This window comes from Dermochelys coriacea, chromosome 9 (assembly GCF_009764565.3).
Source record: "Dermochelys coriacea isolate rDerCor1 chromosome 9, rDerCor1.pri.v4, whole genome shotgun sequence".
NCBI classification, from domain to species: domain Eukaryota; kingdom Metazoa; phylum Chordata; order Testudines; family Dermochelyidae; genus Dermochelys; species Dermochelys coriacea.
This window is the reverse complement of record NC_050076.1, coordinates 85683543-85697467: the sequence shown is the minus strand read 5'-3', so window position 1 is coordinate 85697467 and position 13925 is coordinate 85683543. Positions and strand designations below refer to the sequence as shown.

The following is a 13925-nucleotide window of genomic DNA, read 5'->3' as shown; positions in this document are numbered from 1 at the left end:
GGGTGAAATCCTAGTCCTGTTGAAGTCAATGGGAGTTTTGCCATCGACTTCAATGCCGTCAGGGTCTCACCCTCAAATCCAGTGCCCTATTCACTAGGAGTATGTCTATATTTGAGCTTGCATAGATGTACCCTTGCTAGTTCTGCTCAAACTAGCACACTAAAAATAGCTTTGTAGCTGGGGTAGCACAGTGAGTGACTGGGGCTAGCTGCTCAAGTACATACCTTCCTAGACTCCTTGGGTATGTATTCAGGCAGCTAGCCTAAGCCACCACCTATGGTAGCCTGGCTTTTAGATCTCCGAGTAACTCCACATCCTTGACAGCTTTTTTAAAAAACAACAAAGCTAAAATTTTGTTTGCACAGTAAAAACATACTGCTTACTTTTGACCATCTGACGCTCATGCACTAGCCCAATACCGTGATGGTTTGGGTTACAAATCCTGCAGGGCAATATATAAATCCAAACCAAACCCCTGTTTCCATTGCAATTTTAAAAAGAGACATTTTGAGTGGTGTTTGAATTTGTAAAACCCCTTTGCAAAATTGTGAGGCAAAATTTTCTGGTGGACGGTGCACAGGACAAAGAGTTGGGGACTTCCTTGGTATGTTCCTGACTCTACCACTGAATTGATGGGCAGCACTGAGCCAGTCACTTCACCTCTCTGCCTCAGTTTCCCCATCTGTAGAACTGGGATAATACTACTTCCCTACTGCACAAGGCTGTTGTGAGGGTTAATTAAGGCTTATGCAGTATTTAGAACAGGGGTCGGCAACCTATGGCACACGTGCCAAACACGGCACGCAAGCCAATTTTTATTGGCACGCTGCTGTCTGCCGGACCCGGGCAGACAGCAGTGTGCCACTAAAAATCCTGCCCGGCCCACTCTTCTCCATCCCCTGCCCACTGCTCTCTCCTTGCAGGGAAGGCAAGCTTCTCCCTCCCCCCGCCTCTTCTCCCAGTGTGCTGGGTTCCTGCCCCTCCTCTCCCTCCCTGCGGCTGATCAGTACGGAGGGGGAGATGTAAAAGCGGGAGAGAGGTAAAAATGGAGCCGCAGCATGCTCTCTGCTCCGGGGACCTTGGGGAAGGGGGTGGAATCAGGGCATATCCCCTCCAGCCCCCTGCCGTGAGCTGCTCGGGTAGGGGGCTGGGAGCACCCCAGCCCACACCCCCAGCCCTCTGCCCTGACTCCTGCACCCCCCACATCTCCACTCCCACCCTGAGCACCAAACGGGAGCTCCTGCATCCCCCCACCATTCTCACCTGCACCCCTTGCACCAAATGGGAGCTGCCCAGGTAAGCGCTCCACACCCAAACCTCCTGCCCCAACCCTGAGCCCCCTCCCTCATTATAGCTCCTGACCAGACCCTACACCCTAACCCCCAGCCTGCTCCTTCACCCCCAGCCCTGTTCTCAGCACACTCCCACCCACATCTCAGTGCAGAGAGAGGAAGAGAATGGCTAGAACCAGGGAGAAGGTAGGTACCTACTCTATGTGGACAGGGCCGGGACTCCAAATCGGCAGTGGGTTGAGTGGGCCGGCAGCCGGGACCCCGGCTGGCAGGAGCCAGCGGACGGAACCCCAGACTGACAGCAGGCTGAGCGGCAGCGGGCTGAGCCACTCAGCCCAGTGCCGGTCTGGGTTTCTGGCTGCCAGCCCCTTGACAGCTGGGGTCCCGGCCGCAGGCCCCACTCAGCTCGCTGCCAGCCTAGATGAACGGAACCCCAGACCAGCAGCGGGCTGAGCGGGCCAGCGGTGTAAGATCAGCATTTTAATTTAATTTTAAATGAAGCTTCTTAAACATTTTGAAACCTTGTTACATACGACAATAGTTTAGTTATATAATATATAGAACTATAGAGAGAGACTTTCTAAAAACGTTAAAATGTATTATTGGCACGCGAAACCTTAAATTAAAGTGAATAAATGAAGACTCGGCACACCATTTCTAAAAGGTTGCCGACCCCGATTTAGAACATGCAATACAATGTACAGTAGTATTGTCTCAGATCATCCTTTCCTGAAGGAGTGGACTCTGGGACCGGGATCTTCTTGTGGATATCCCTACACATTGCTTCTTTTATGGGAGGTACGATTTGAGGATCTAGGATCCATATTGTGGCCCATTATTATTCTGATATTTTTCCTCCTGCATCTAAGATCTTCCCTTAGGGTTTTATACTGCTACTCATCACCATAGTATGTCAACACTACATTTAGCGGTACTAGTTATTGGATGCCGGTTAAATGCCAGTTGATTATTAACATCAGTTCCTGGGATTCAACAACTGCTTAATGAGGTGTAACAACTATATATTAAGATAGATATCTATTAAACACAGTTTTATTAGTCAATTGGTGTTTAATTGACATATGTTAATTTTCTTATTACAACTCAATTAAATCCACAGTTGAAGCACTCAATTTTGAGTATGACCAAATTATGATTGGAGGCAAAAATATAAACTAAAATATAATCACATAAGCTACAGCTGATCTGAAATGCAAACACTTTATGAATATTCTTCTACCAATGAAAGAGTAGATTTGAGGTAGGTACTTTAAAAACAGTGTAGGAAAGGTGGCAAAAATAATCATTCTGTCAGTTAACTCTTGCAGTCCCAGGGATTAATGTATAGTTATTTACGGAGATAATTTCCACAGCCACTCCCTTTTCGGCAAAATTATAAAATTTGAATTTTCTAAAAACACCCTTGAAAGGAGTGCAACAGCAGTAACTGAGACTGCCAGGACATTTGTAAAATTAATTTTTCTGTTAAAGTTTGTTTTAGGGGGTGCAGCAGTTTACAAAACTCATGTGGATGACACACAAAGCTCTGGTTTCAGAGTAGCAGCCGTGTTAGTCTGTATTCGCAAAAAGAAAAGGAGTACTTGTGGCACCTTAGAGACTAACAAATTTATTAGAGCATAAGCTTTCGTGAGCTACAGCTCACTTCATCGGATGCACACAAAGCTCTGGGACTGTGGACAGAGGTAAAAAGCATGTTATAATATAGGTCCCGACCTGTGCCCATTGCAGTCAATTGGAAAACTCTCATTGACTTCAGTCAATGCAGGATCAAGCCCATAAGGAGGATGAGGCAAAAGATTGGGTTATATATTTAGTAAAGGGGGCAAAGTAGGAATATATTGAATGTTTAGTGACAGGGAACAGATAGTTTAATGCAGGGGGCTTGCCTTGGCTTCTCTCTTTATGTATAAATGACTGCAGGCATTGAAAGTAGCAGCACTGAGCGGAGGGAGTCTCTGTTCTAACTGGTCATCCACATCTTTGACCTGATGGGATCACTTGGTAGAGCTCGGCCATGAGTCCTCCTCCTATGGAACTGCCATTGCTGGCAGCCACTTCCCTCAATAACTAGTAGTTAGGATTTATAATCCCTAGACCTCAAGAAGTGGGTAAGTATAATCATATTATCCTTTCTACAGATGGGGTAAGCTGAGGCACAGAGAGATTGAGTGACTTACCCAAGGTCACACAGGAAGTCAGTGGCAGAGCTAGGAGTAGCATCCGGGTCTCCTGACCCCCAGTCCTGTGCCCTCTACCCTGGACCGTGTGGTGTCATGGTCCACGGTGAAGGGTTTAACCACCTGGATACTGGATCATAGCCGGCTCGAGTCATTTCAGTTCAATATTTGTGAATTCCTCTTGCTCCTCCTCTGCTTGGATTTCCATAGGTACCAGATCCCCTAACTGAGCTGTTCTGACACACTCACTGTTGTGAAACCGCCTAACTGGTTTCCATAGCTATGTGGTGGTAGGTGTTTCCTAGCTAATGAAGCACCTCTGCATGGCAGGCTGGTCGGGTGTGCCAGCCGCGACAAATGATCTCTCTACCTTTTCTGCTCACACCTTTCCCGCAGATACCCTAGGGATCACTAAAGCTCGCTGCGGGAGGGCCCCCTTCTGGTGACAACCTCATTATCTGGTTATCGGGAGCTGACACTATCCAGGTTGTCACGACAACCAGCCACGATTCAAAGCTGCGCGGAAAGGTCTGAACCTGCGGGCAAATCATCAGCCCTCAGCGCTCCGCAGCTGCTCAACCCGTCAGCCAATCGCGGGGAGCTGGGAACCCATGACATCATAGTCGAACCAGGCCAAAAAAATTAATTCTTCGTTTGCAGTGTTCCACCTTGTCGCTTTTCCCCAAACCCCAGCTCAGCACATGTGGTGGTAAAACCAGTCGGCGGTGTTACCATTTCAAACCGCTTCACGGCTGGCTTCACAGCTTCAACCTGGGTGAGGAGTGGATGTGTACCCAGGGCCACAAAAAATAATAATAATAATAATAAAAAAAGGTTTCAGAGTAGCAGCCGTGTTAGTCTGTATTCGCAAAAAGAAAAGGAGTACTTGTGGCACCTTAGAGACTAACAAATTTATTAGAGCATAAGCTTTCGTGAGCTACAGCTCACTTCATCGGATGCATTCCGAAATGCATCCGATGAAGTGAGCTGTAGCTCACGAAAGCTTATGCTCTAATAAATTTGTTAGTCTCTAAGGTGCCACAAGTACTCCTTTTCTTTTTAATAAAAAAAGTACAGCATTTCAGTTAACTAGCTCAGGTTTGGTCAGAGCTATTGCAGCATGGTGAGCAATTACAATCCAATCAGATGACTGGATGCTGCCATAACACTGACAGTCATGCAGGCAGGATCCAGATAGTTATGTTACTTGTTTTGTTTTTTTACTTTAATGGGGGGTGGGTTGGGATTCCTTAGCACTAATTTCCTCTGAAGTACAAAGTCTCTCGCAGCACCCACTAATTACCGTAGATGGACGGGGGTGGGGGGGAGGGAGAAAAAACCCACTGGCATCCAATTAATAGCCATGCTATATTGCAAAGAGTATGTCAGGTTTGCCAGGGAGGTGTCGTAAATGCGGTGGAACCAGTTCCATAACGATCAGAGGATACGTTCGCCTATACTGCTTAACGTAAGCCAACGAGGGATTACTCAGTGTCTCTCAGCCTGAGTTTTGGCATATCTGGACTGTTGTACCTGGAGCCATAGATCTGATTAGGGTTGAATGCATTTCAGTAGTATTGACCTAAGGATTCCCAGTGGTGATGCTTCTGACATTTGGTTGCTGAGCTTTCGTGAATTGCTGCTCCTCTAGAGCAGTGTTTCTGAATGACTGGTCCGTGGACCGGTGCCAGTCCCTGAGATCTCCATGACACAGTTTAGGAAGGCAGCAAGCTGGTTCCTGGTATCTAAAAGGCTAAAAAATACTGCTCTAGAATTCATTCCCTGTAGAAATCAGCTTAAGCGCATATTTATAAACTTATAGGAGAAGTTGCTCTCTTTGCCAAAGAAAGATTTGTCTCCTTGCCTGTGTGGCCATCCTAGGTGGTTTTCTGCAATTACTGGGGAGCACAGTACTTGGCCTCTTTTATTGAGACCTCAAGGCTTGCAGGCACTCAGATATACAGTGGTGAAGGCCAATAAATGGTTGTAGTAAGTGCTAAGTCCTTTCAGGGTAGACTGAGGATGCAGGAGTTTATAGGTGCTGAGTATTATTATTACTTATTATCGCTGCGTGATGGTCTATCCGATCAGATCTGAAAGGGGAGGTTTCAGCTCCTCTGCAATGACTTTAAATGTCCCCAGCCTGTTTATTAAGAATACGGGGCTCACCCTGCTGATATTCCCCTTTCCCCTACCTGGTTATGCACTGGTTGTCTTCCTCCCTCCAGCCCAGTGCATTTAAGTGGGGCTGTATGGATATAGCTGTCAGGGGGAATTCACTCCTGCATCAGGGCCACTGTGCACTGGCTATGTCTGTGCAAAGTGACTAGGAAGCAGCCATTAGGCTCCCCCAAGGAGCATCCCAGTGTAGGAGGGCTCCTCAGCAAACATGGAGTTGGTGCAACCAGCTCTACGCTTCCACAGGAGTCGTTGGCGCAGGAGATGTGTAAGAGGCAGGCCAGGGGAGGGAGGAGGTCAGGTTATGCCCTGATTATTCCCAGCTGCTGCTATGACCCAATAGGGGCTGTGGATCAAGGTAGGGCAGCTCCTGAAGCTACTCTAACATGGGCTAGGGGCTAAACTGACCTCTGGCATTCACAGAATTGGGGGGGGGGACTCAGCATGCCATCTCTCAGCTGGCACGGGGCTGAATTGGGTCCCTAAAATGTTTAAGAAAGGAAGGCCAATGAAGTGAGCTGTAGCTCATGAAAGCTTATGCTCAAATAAATTTGTTAGTCGCTAAGGTGCCACAAGTACTCCTTTTCTTTTTTGTGTAAACACAAACTCTGATCTACACTTCATCAAAATGACAATCCAATATACGTATATTTTATGTAGCATTTTAAACTGGCTTTGGCACCAGTGAGACTGCCAGATGAAATTAGCATCTAGCAGGGAGATATCCTCTCCTGTACCTATAGGTAGTAGACAGAAATCTTGTGGTGACCCACTAAAGATTTGGGGGACCAGGTTAAGCAGGATTCTGCAGCAACATCAAAACCCATGTCACACCACACCAGCTGAGCAAGTCCAACCTGAACTGCAGAATTTCAGAGCCCTTGGGCCTTCCAAATTCCATAGCCATGAAACCATTCCCTGTCAGTGGAAAGCAGTTAGCCCTTGAGAATTCAAAGAACAATGTTCCCTTTGTCAACATGCCTTGAAGCATACAGCGCACATAGGACCTCTTATGTGTAGCCTTCAGGGTATGCGAACCTCAGAATGATTAGGTGGGTATGAGGGGGGATCCACAGGTACAGTACTTTCAGGGGGACTTCCCCAGTCAGAGGCAGAGTCCCCAGATGCCAATAAAATGCCTTTTTTGTGGCTTCTTCCTCTTACTTTCTCCTAGACCACACTGCCCTTCTATTTCTCCCCATCTCCCTTCACTAGAGTTCCCTTCCTCTCTGTTCCCTAAGTGGCTCCTTCTCTTTCCGACTGAGGAGAGGCTGCTCCTGAAGATGGGCCACGGATGGACCTGCAGGTGGGTGATGTTCCCTTCCCCCTCTCACGGGAACCGCATGGATATGTTTGTGCTGAGCTTGGTCCCCATGTCTTTTACCTTCATCATGTCTTCTCTCTGTAGCTGAATAGGTTTTTCTACTGAGATCCAACCCCTCTCCATACCTATTCTATTCTATTCTATTCTACATGGGTGGTTCTTATACCACACTCACTATCCCTTGTGGTTGGTGACTTCAGTGGCAACTCAGTGGATAAGCTGGCTCGAATTCAGAGAGCCAGGTGATGGCTTGAGAGTAGTTTGTGGCAGCAGCCTGGAGATGGCTATGGGGGTCCCCCATAAAACCACAATCCCCAAAGCCAAGGGTTTTGGGAGCCCCAAAGGCCCACCCTGGGCAGCGGTGCAGGACCATTCAAAAGCCCCCGTGACTTTTGGGATAAATCACTTGCCAAATATCCCCTCAATGCTTTGGTGATATTTTGAAGATTGTCTCTGCACCCAAAAGGGTTACAACCTTAGTGAAAAGGCATATGCCCCTGATTAAATAGTGCAGGGGGAGAATGAATCTCCTCTCTCCTTCCAATCTCTGATGCTGGCTTCTTTGCCTGCAGTCCCACAGTCATTGTTATGCTCTCTGACAGAACAAATGGGAGACTAAATTACCCCTTCATATGCTGTGCTGGCCTGGTCTTTGTGAAACACAGGCAGAGTCCATGGGCCAGGCTCTTGCATATGTGTATCTATTTTTTAAAAAATGCATGTGATCAAGTCACATGATTAGTTTGAGTTTTAAATGAATGGAGCTTATTCACCCACTGATTCTGCCTCCTGACGTGTACATGTGTGTCTTGGGCAATGCTCTGTCCTCATGCCATGCCAGCCCCAGGAAATTTCAAACAGGGCACATTTCTTTTTCTTAAATGGTGGCTATAAAGATGTGAATTGTTAAACTGTGTTTCGGAGTCTGAGCTAGTTTGAATTATATTTATAAACTAATCCCTGTTCTACATAGGTGGCTGGGTCCCTGTTCACTCACTCACCCAACAGTTGCTATCAGTGCAAGCTCTTTGTGGGCAGTGGGATTTTCAGAAGCTCTCTGCATTGGTCTAACTCTGTTCCCATTGACTTCAAAGGGAGCAAAGTTAGGTCATTGGCAGGGCACTTTTGAAAATCTCAATCTACCTGACCAAAAAAGAGATGCAATTCCCTATCAGTTATTCACCCAGTGCTGGCTCTCCTGATCCAGCAAAACTCTCCTTGTGATGAGGGACACAGTGTCCATGATATGTAAATTACCAGTACAACCACTCCTGTTACCTGCTGAGTGGGGAGAGATTCCCCTCTTACACTGCCATGAGATTGCTGGGCAGGCCTGGTGAATATTGGCACTAACTAGTCAAGGTTACCTAAACATCTCTCTATAGGGCTGGGAATAGCCATGCCACCTTACCATACACACCATGTACTGTCATCGTGTCAGGTCTCACAAGCTAATCAGCATTAGGTTAGATAGAAGACCTTTGAGAACTCTCTTGTGTGCAGCAGAAAGCGGTGATAGCAGTTCAGTAAGGGCTGCTCTTCTGAGTCACTATTGATTCAGTGACCCAGCATGGTGTTGCTACTGGAGGAGCTGTCTTTTGAATGAGTTGTATCACTCAGGCATGACCACATGTGGTCATTAAAGATCACATGGTGCTTTGTAGGATGGGGAGTGCTTGTTATCTTGGTCACATTTTGAATTGGGTAATACATTCTGCTTGCGCAAATTTCTCCTGAAGTTTCAGATAGGAAAAGGTATTCTTCATTTTTTGCCCCAAACTGTCACGTATTCCGGCTGTTGTATTGTGCTTCATCCCAAAAGGCTCAGGCACTGTGCTTCATCCCAGAGATGGGCACATTTTAATGGCTGACAAAGTGATCTCAATGTATGGTTTTAAAAGGCTCAGTAGAAATGAAAGGTCATTATCATCAGTATTGTCACTAAAATGGGATGTTTTTCTGCTTTTCAAACCTATCTTGTCAGTAGGAATCCAATTTGCTGGTTTTGGAGAAGCGGTAAGATGGAGCTGACTGTCTCGGAAGATTTAATTCTTCAAGCCAAAGTTCAGTGCTTTAAAATCCCAAACAGAAAGAAAGAATAAGAAAAATAATCTGAAAAGACACTAGGGGAAATTGGAATCTCTTCGGACTAGTCCATGGCTCATTGCACAAAAGTGTCCTCTTTATTCAGGACTGGCTGGAAGTTTGTGTAGAAAAAGAACTGCTGCAGCAAAAGCACATAGAATTCAGCAACACATGGGGATGACTTTTAGCAAAGTGGCTTATTGTGGAAACCTAAGCAAGTTTTGTGAAATTTTCACCTTCTCATTGGACAAAGAGAAACCAGTGCCATGAGCCAACCAAAACCTACAGATATTAGTCAGACATACCTTTAATATGATGAAGGACAAGAATTGAAAAAGCCCAGAAGACTGAACTACCCTCTTACCCCTGCAGTTCGGGGTTGAGGTACATTGACAGGACTATGTTGGGGAAACGTGCAGTACTCCTGCCTGTGCGCAATGTGTGTTCTATGGATGAACAGATGTCTTCATTGTTAATGGCTGTAAATCCAGCACCCTAAACCATTGCTAAATTTACATGAAAAAAAAGAGTGTAAAATATTGAATGCCTCAATATTCCCTCCTTTGCTGGGCTTAGGAAGTAGTTTTGTATGGCACTGGGGTCCATTTATCCTTCAAAATAAACATAGGAATGAAGGGGATGATGCTGTATATAAAGGGGTGTGTGTGTGTGCGCGCACATTTCTGGGTTGGGGCACTTGATTTTTTTTTTTTTTTTTTTAACCTGCTGCAAGGGAGGAGATTCTTCCACCACTTCTGTGTCATTTTATTCAAGTTTCTATATTCCCCCTTCCACGTCAGCTTTCCCTGCGTTTCCTGCTTTGAAACAAAAGATTTACCCATTCCAGCCCTCTCAGTGCTATTAGTAGTATTATTATCTGCTCTCTCTCCGCCAATGAGTGCAGCCAAAACCTGGTGACGACATGCGCTAGGGAACAGCAAGGAGGCAGCGAAGCCTCCAAGCTACTAATGTTAGGATTGGAGGTCAAGAAGCTGCTCTCCACAGAGAATGGGAAGCTTGCAGATGGACTAAGCTTGGAGGGGAGGTTGCTTTTGATGACAATCCCAGACCTCGAAGGTGGACAGTTGGGTGCAGTATGACAGGACAAAGTGCAGGTAATGCCTCTATTTTTGTTATCAGGCTGTCAGTGCAATTGGTGCCTTATCTTGTGCTGTTCAGCTGGGAGAGGAACGGCCTATGGTTGCTTTCTTAAAGCTGCCTGCAATGATCATTACGAACAGCCATGTGTTCTGTTTAAATTCCCTTTATTGTTTATTGCCGAGACTGTATGTAAGGGAAGGAAACCATCCAACACAATTGATGCTGTGTGGGGTATTTGGTTGTGAGGAGAGGCTCTGGTGGCGTTTTCCAGGCTTTGTGTATTTTTCCCCATTGTTGACACCTGTATTATTTTATTGCATCTGAATTTTTAAAAAATGGAGATTGACATGTTCTGGCGGATAACTTCTTGGTTAAATAAAAACCGTAAAGCCTGCGTTGGCACTGAAGTTGTGTCAACACAGACATCAGCCGTAAAAGCTGTCTTGGTGTGTTTGAAATCAAATCCCAATAATGCAGTTTTCTAGGCTGTGCTTCTGCGGAAGAGTAAGAAAACCTATAGACTCTTTGTAATTTATTCTTCTGTCATTTGCTGGCAAAATGCACCAAATTCACCCCCTTTAAAACACTTGCTTGCTAAGTTTTCCCCAAATCGATTAAATGCAGTGATTTCAGTCTCTCTCATGCACACACATGGTAGTGGTTTGTGACACCACAATGAAGCTGTCCCTGTGTAGGGTTGTCCCTTTGTCCCAGTATTGAAGACTAGCCAGTTGAGGAAGTGTTACAGCCCAGTGCCCTGCTGCTCCAGTCTCCTCTCTTCAGAGGGGGAGAAGATTTCAACACTGGTGCCCAGAAGCCCATTCAGCTTCTTTTAGAATCCATTTTTTTTCTGACGCTAGACTTGAACCACATTTTGTAGCACCAAACTCTTTTAAATGTTATTCCACGTAAAGAAATATGGGGAGGAAAAGGGGAAAAACTGTTGCTTCATATTGCGCTGTGTCTGGAAATGTCAAACGGACATGGGCCTGAGCTGTGAAGTGCAGGTCTGGCTCTGGACTTGTATTTAGAGCCACCAGAGGCTTGGGGTGTTGGGACTCAGGGTGTTTGAATAATCCCCATTCTTCTTAATAGGGAACTTTGATGCTAAATTTACCAGGAGTTAGCACTCCTTTGGAGAGTTTGGCAAACAAGTTTGCACCTTTCATTCCCTCTCTTTTGCGCCGCCCTCCCCAAACAAATGTATAACCATATGTAAAGAATATTTGGGGTTTGTTTTTATTTTTCCTACTTGACCAGTAAATGCTACTGCTTGCAGCATGGAAGCTGGTGCAGTAGCAGTGGAAAGTGGCTAGTTAGAGATCAAACTCCACCTTGCTGGGTGCTGATCTGACTCTTCCCAGCGTGATCCGCAGAACTCCGCAGGGTGGGTGTGGGTTGGATAAGGGTTGTGGGTAAGCCAGCTGCTGGCCTGAGAGGGAGAGAAAAGAAAATGCTGGGGCCTGAGGGGAGGAAGAAACAAAATGCTCCTCAGTGTTGCCTATCTCTTGTATGAGTTAATGTTCTACGCTGGGTCTCTGTGTATGACTGGTGGGAGAGGAACCTGGAGGGGAGGGGAACATGTTTGGACAGTGGGGAGCATGGGATAGCACTGTGATGAGAGAGAGGGTGCGGGCACAGTGAGGAGGACGGCAGAAAGGAGCATGAGCTTGGTGTGCAGTGGGAGTGAGGGGCAGGGGAAAGGATGGTCAGGGCAAGCAGTTGGGAGGAAGGAAAGAGTGAGCAGGTTGAGACTATGAGGGGAAAGTGGGCAAGGGGACAGCGTGGGAGAAGGTGGGCAGGGCGAGGGGCTTGGAAGAGGAACAGGAGGAGGCAGGGTGGGGTGTCTGGGGGGGAGTGCTGGAAGGGGAAAAGCAGAGGGTGAAGTCTGTAGTGGCCTGATTAGTGAGCATGATGGGGGACTGGAGGGTGAAAAATCTCACTTGGTCAAGGCAGCAGTTTGGGGCTGGATAAGTTCAGGGGGAGAAGAGGATTGAGAGTCTGAGAGCTGCCAAACCCTCCCTGCTTCCTGCCTAGGAGCCATGATGGTAGCATTCTCTGTGTCTGGTCTTGTTGATACTCAACTTTTTCTTAAGATTTCCCACCGTTGCTCCCAGTGGCTCTGTTCCACCAATGTCAGTAAAGGTGGGGGGCACTCATACAGATGGGACAAAGGTAGCAGCCACCTTGCCATCTAGATCTTGTGTGGGCAGGCATAGATAACATGGTCCTTAAGGCACTGCTGGGTCATCTGCACTACTGCATTGATGGTAGCAACAGTCGGGAATTTTCCAAAAAAGCTCCAGTGTAGACAAAGCCCTTGTGCACTTATCTCATTCCTCATGGAACCCATCTGTGTTGTGTCATGTGATGGAGACAGGCAAAGAGGAAGAACGCAAGGGGGCGATAAACCTACACGTGCCTTGGAAGGTGAACAGATAGTGGTAGTGACCCCAGTAATTTGATCACTAGTTAGAATTTCTTTGCTAATAGAAATAGCAGTTAAAAAAATCAGGCGTACAGTTAAAGGAGGCTCTAAGCCTGATGAGTGCTTTGATAGGTTGCTCCAGGATGGGCAGGAAGGTTGCTTTGGGCATCCAGAGAAGGGATGGATGGATTGCTCTACATCTGGAAAGGATGAGTGGGTGGATTTCTCTAGGTCAGGTTGTTGCTGTAGGTGTAGGAGGAAAAGGGATGCTTGAGGCCTGGACTAGTGGGTGGGATTACTGTATATTTGTGTGGGAAGATGGAGAAGTTGCTGTGGGCTTGGGAGGATGCCTTGCTCTAGGTCTGGGCTGGTTGGAATCTAGGTAGGCTACTCTAGGACTGGGGAGGAAAGTTGCCCTGGGCTAGGAGGGTGGGCAATGGGGTTGGGTAGGCTAAGCCTGGGTGGGAGGATGAGACAGCTGCTCTAAGAGCAGGTCAGTGGGCTGCTCTGGGTCTTGGTAGCATCATGGGTACGGCTGAGTGGAGAGGTTGCTCTAGGCTGCGTGTGCAGATATGCAAGGATCGTGCAGGCAATCTGATCTAGGCCTGGGCGGGGAATTTCTCTAGACTTGGGCAGGTGGTTCTTTGTTCTAGTTCTGGGTGAATGCCTGGCTGCACTAATCCTGGATTCACTCATTTAGTTACTCATGTAGTTATTAGAAGCATGTCTGAGCTGCACCTTTGCTCCTATTGGCCATGAAAAGGATTCAAAGTACCACAGGCTACTGTTTTCAGCAGCAGCAGTAATGTAGGAGAGCTGCAACAGCACCTCTGATGAGCCCAGTGGGAGGCATTAACCAGGGCAGTCTGCTTTTGTAACCATGGGCTCTGTGCCCTATGCTCAGATATGTTCCCCCTACTCCCTCACCGCAAGCCCCTCTTAACACCTTCCTCCATGAAAGGATCCACCACCATCCTCCTTGCAATAACTGTCTGGCAGGTTCTCATAACTCCTGCAATGCTGGGTCTCGAGGGAGCTGTGGATCCACCAACCCAAACAAACTCCCTGGGTGAAATCCTGGCTGTACTGATGTCGATAGGATTTTGGCTCCTCCGTCTGTATTGGACGGAACCAAAATCCTGTATCGAACAGTCCCTAAAAATGTGGGGAAGCTGGGATCCAAATCCAATCTTTGTGGCCTGGGCCCTTCTCCACAGAGCCACTTTACAAGCCTTGATTAAGGGGCAATGACAGCCCAGTCAGGGGCACCACAGGCTACATCTTTGTCATCCTGGTGCTTATACAGTAATTACACATAC

At 47.0% G+C, this 13925-nt stretch overlaps 1 protein-coding gene across 4 annotated transcripts in view; it reads left to right on the top strand.

The window, feature by feature from the left end:
• Nucleotides 1-13925, top strand: part of PAK3 (p21 (RAC1) activated kinase 3) — a 194212-nt gene that overhangs the window by 79695 nt on the left and 100592 nt on the right. Inside the window, exon 1 of one of the 4 annotated variants that reach the window (XM_038416873.2) lies at nucleotides 9973-10192. The exons of 2 other annotated variants lie outside the window; for them this stretch is intronic. The gene's annotated coding sequence lies outside the window, so the exon portion shown is untranslated. Of the gene's footprint in view, nucleotides 1-9972; nucleotides 10193-13925 lie in introns of those variants that run through there. One more of the 4 variants, XM_038416868.2, reaches the window with a different exon arrangement.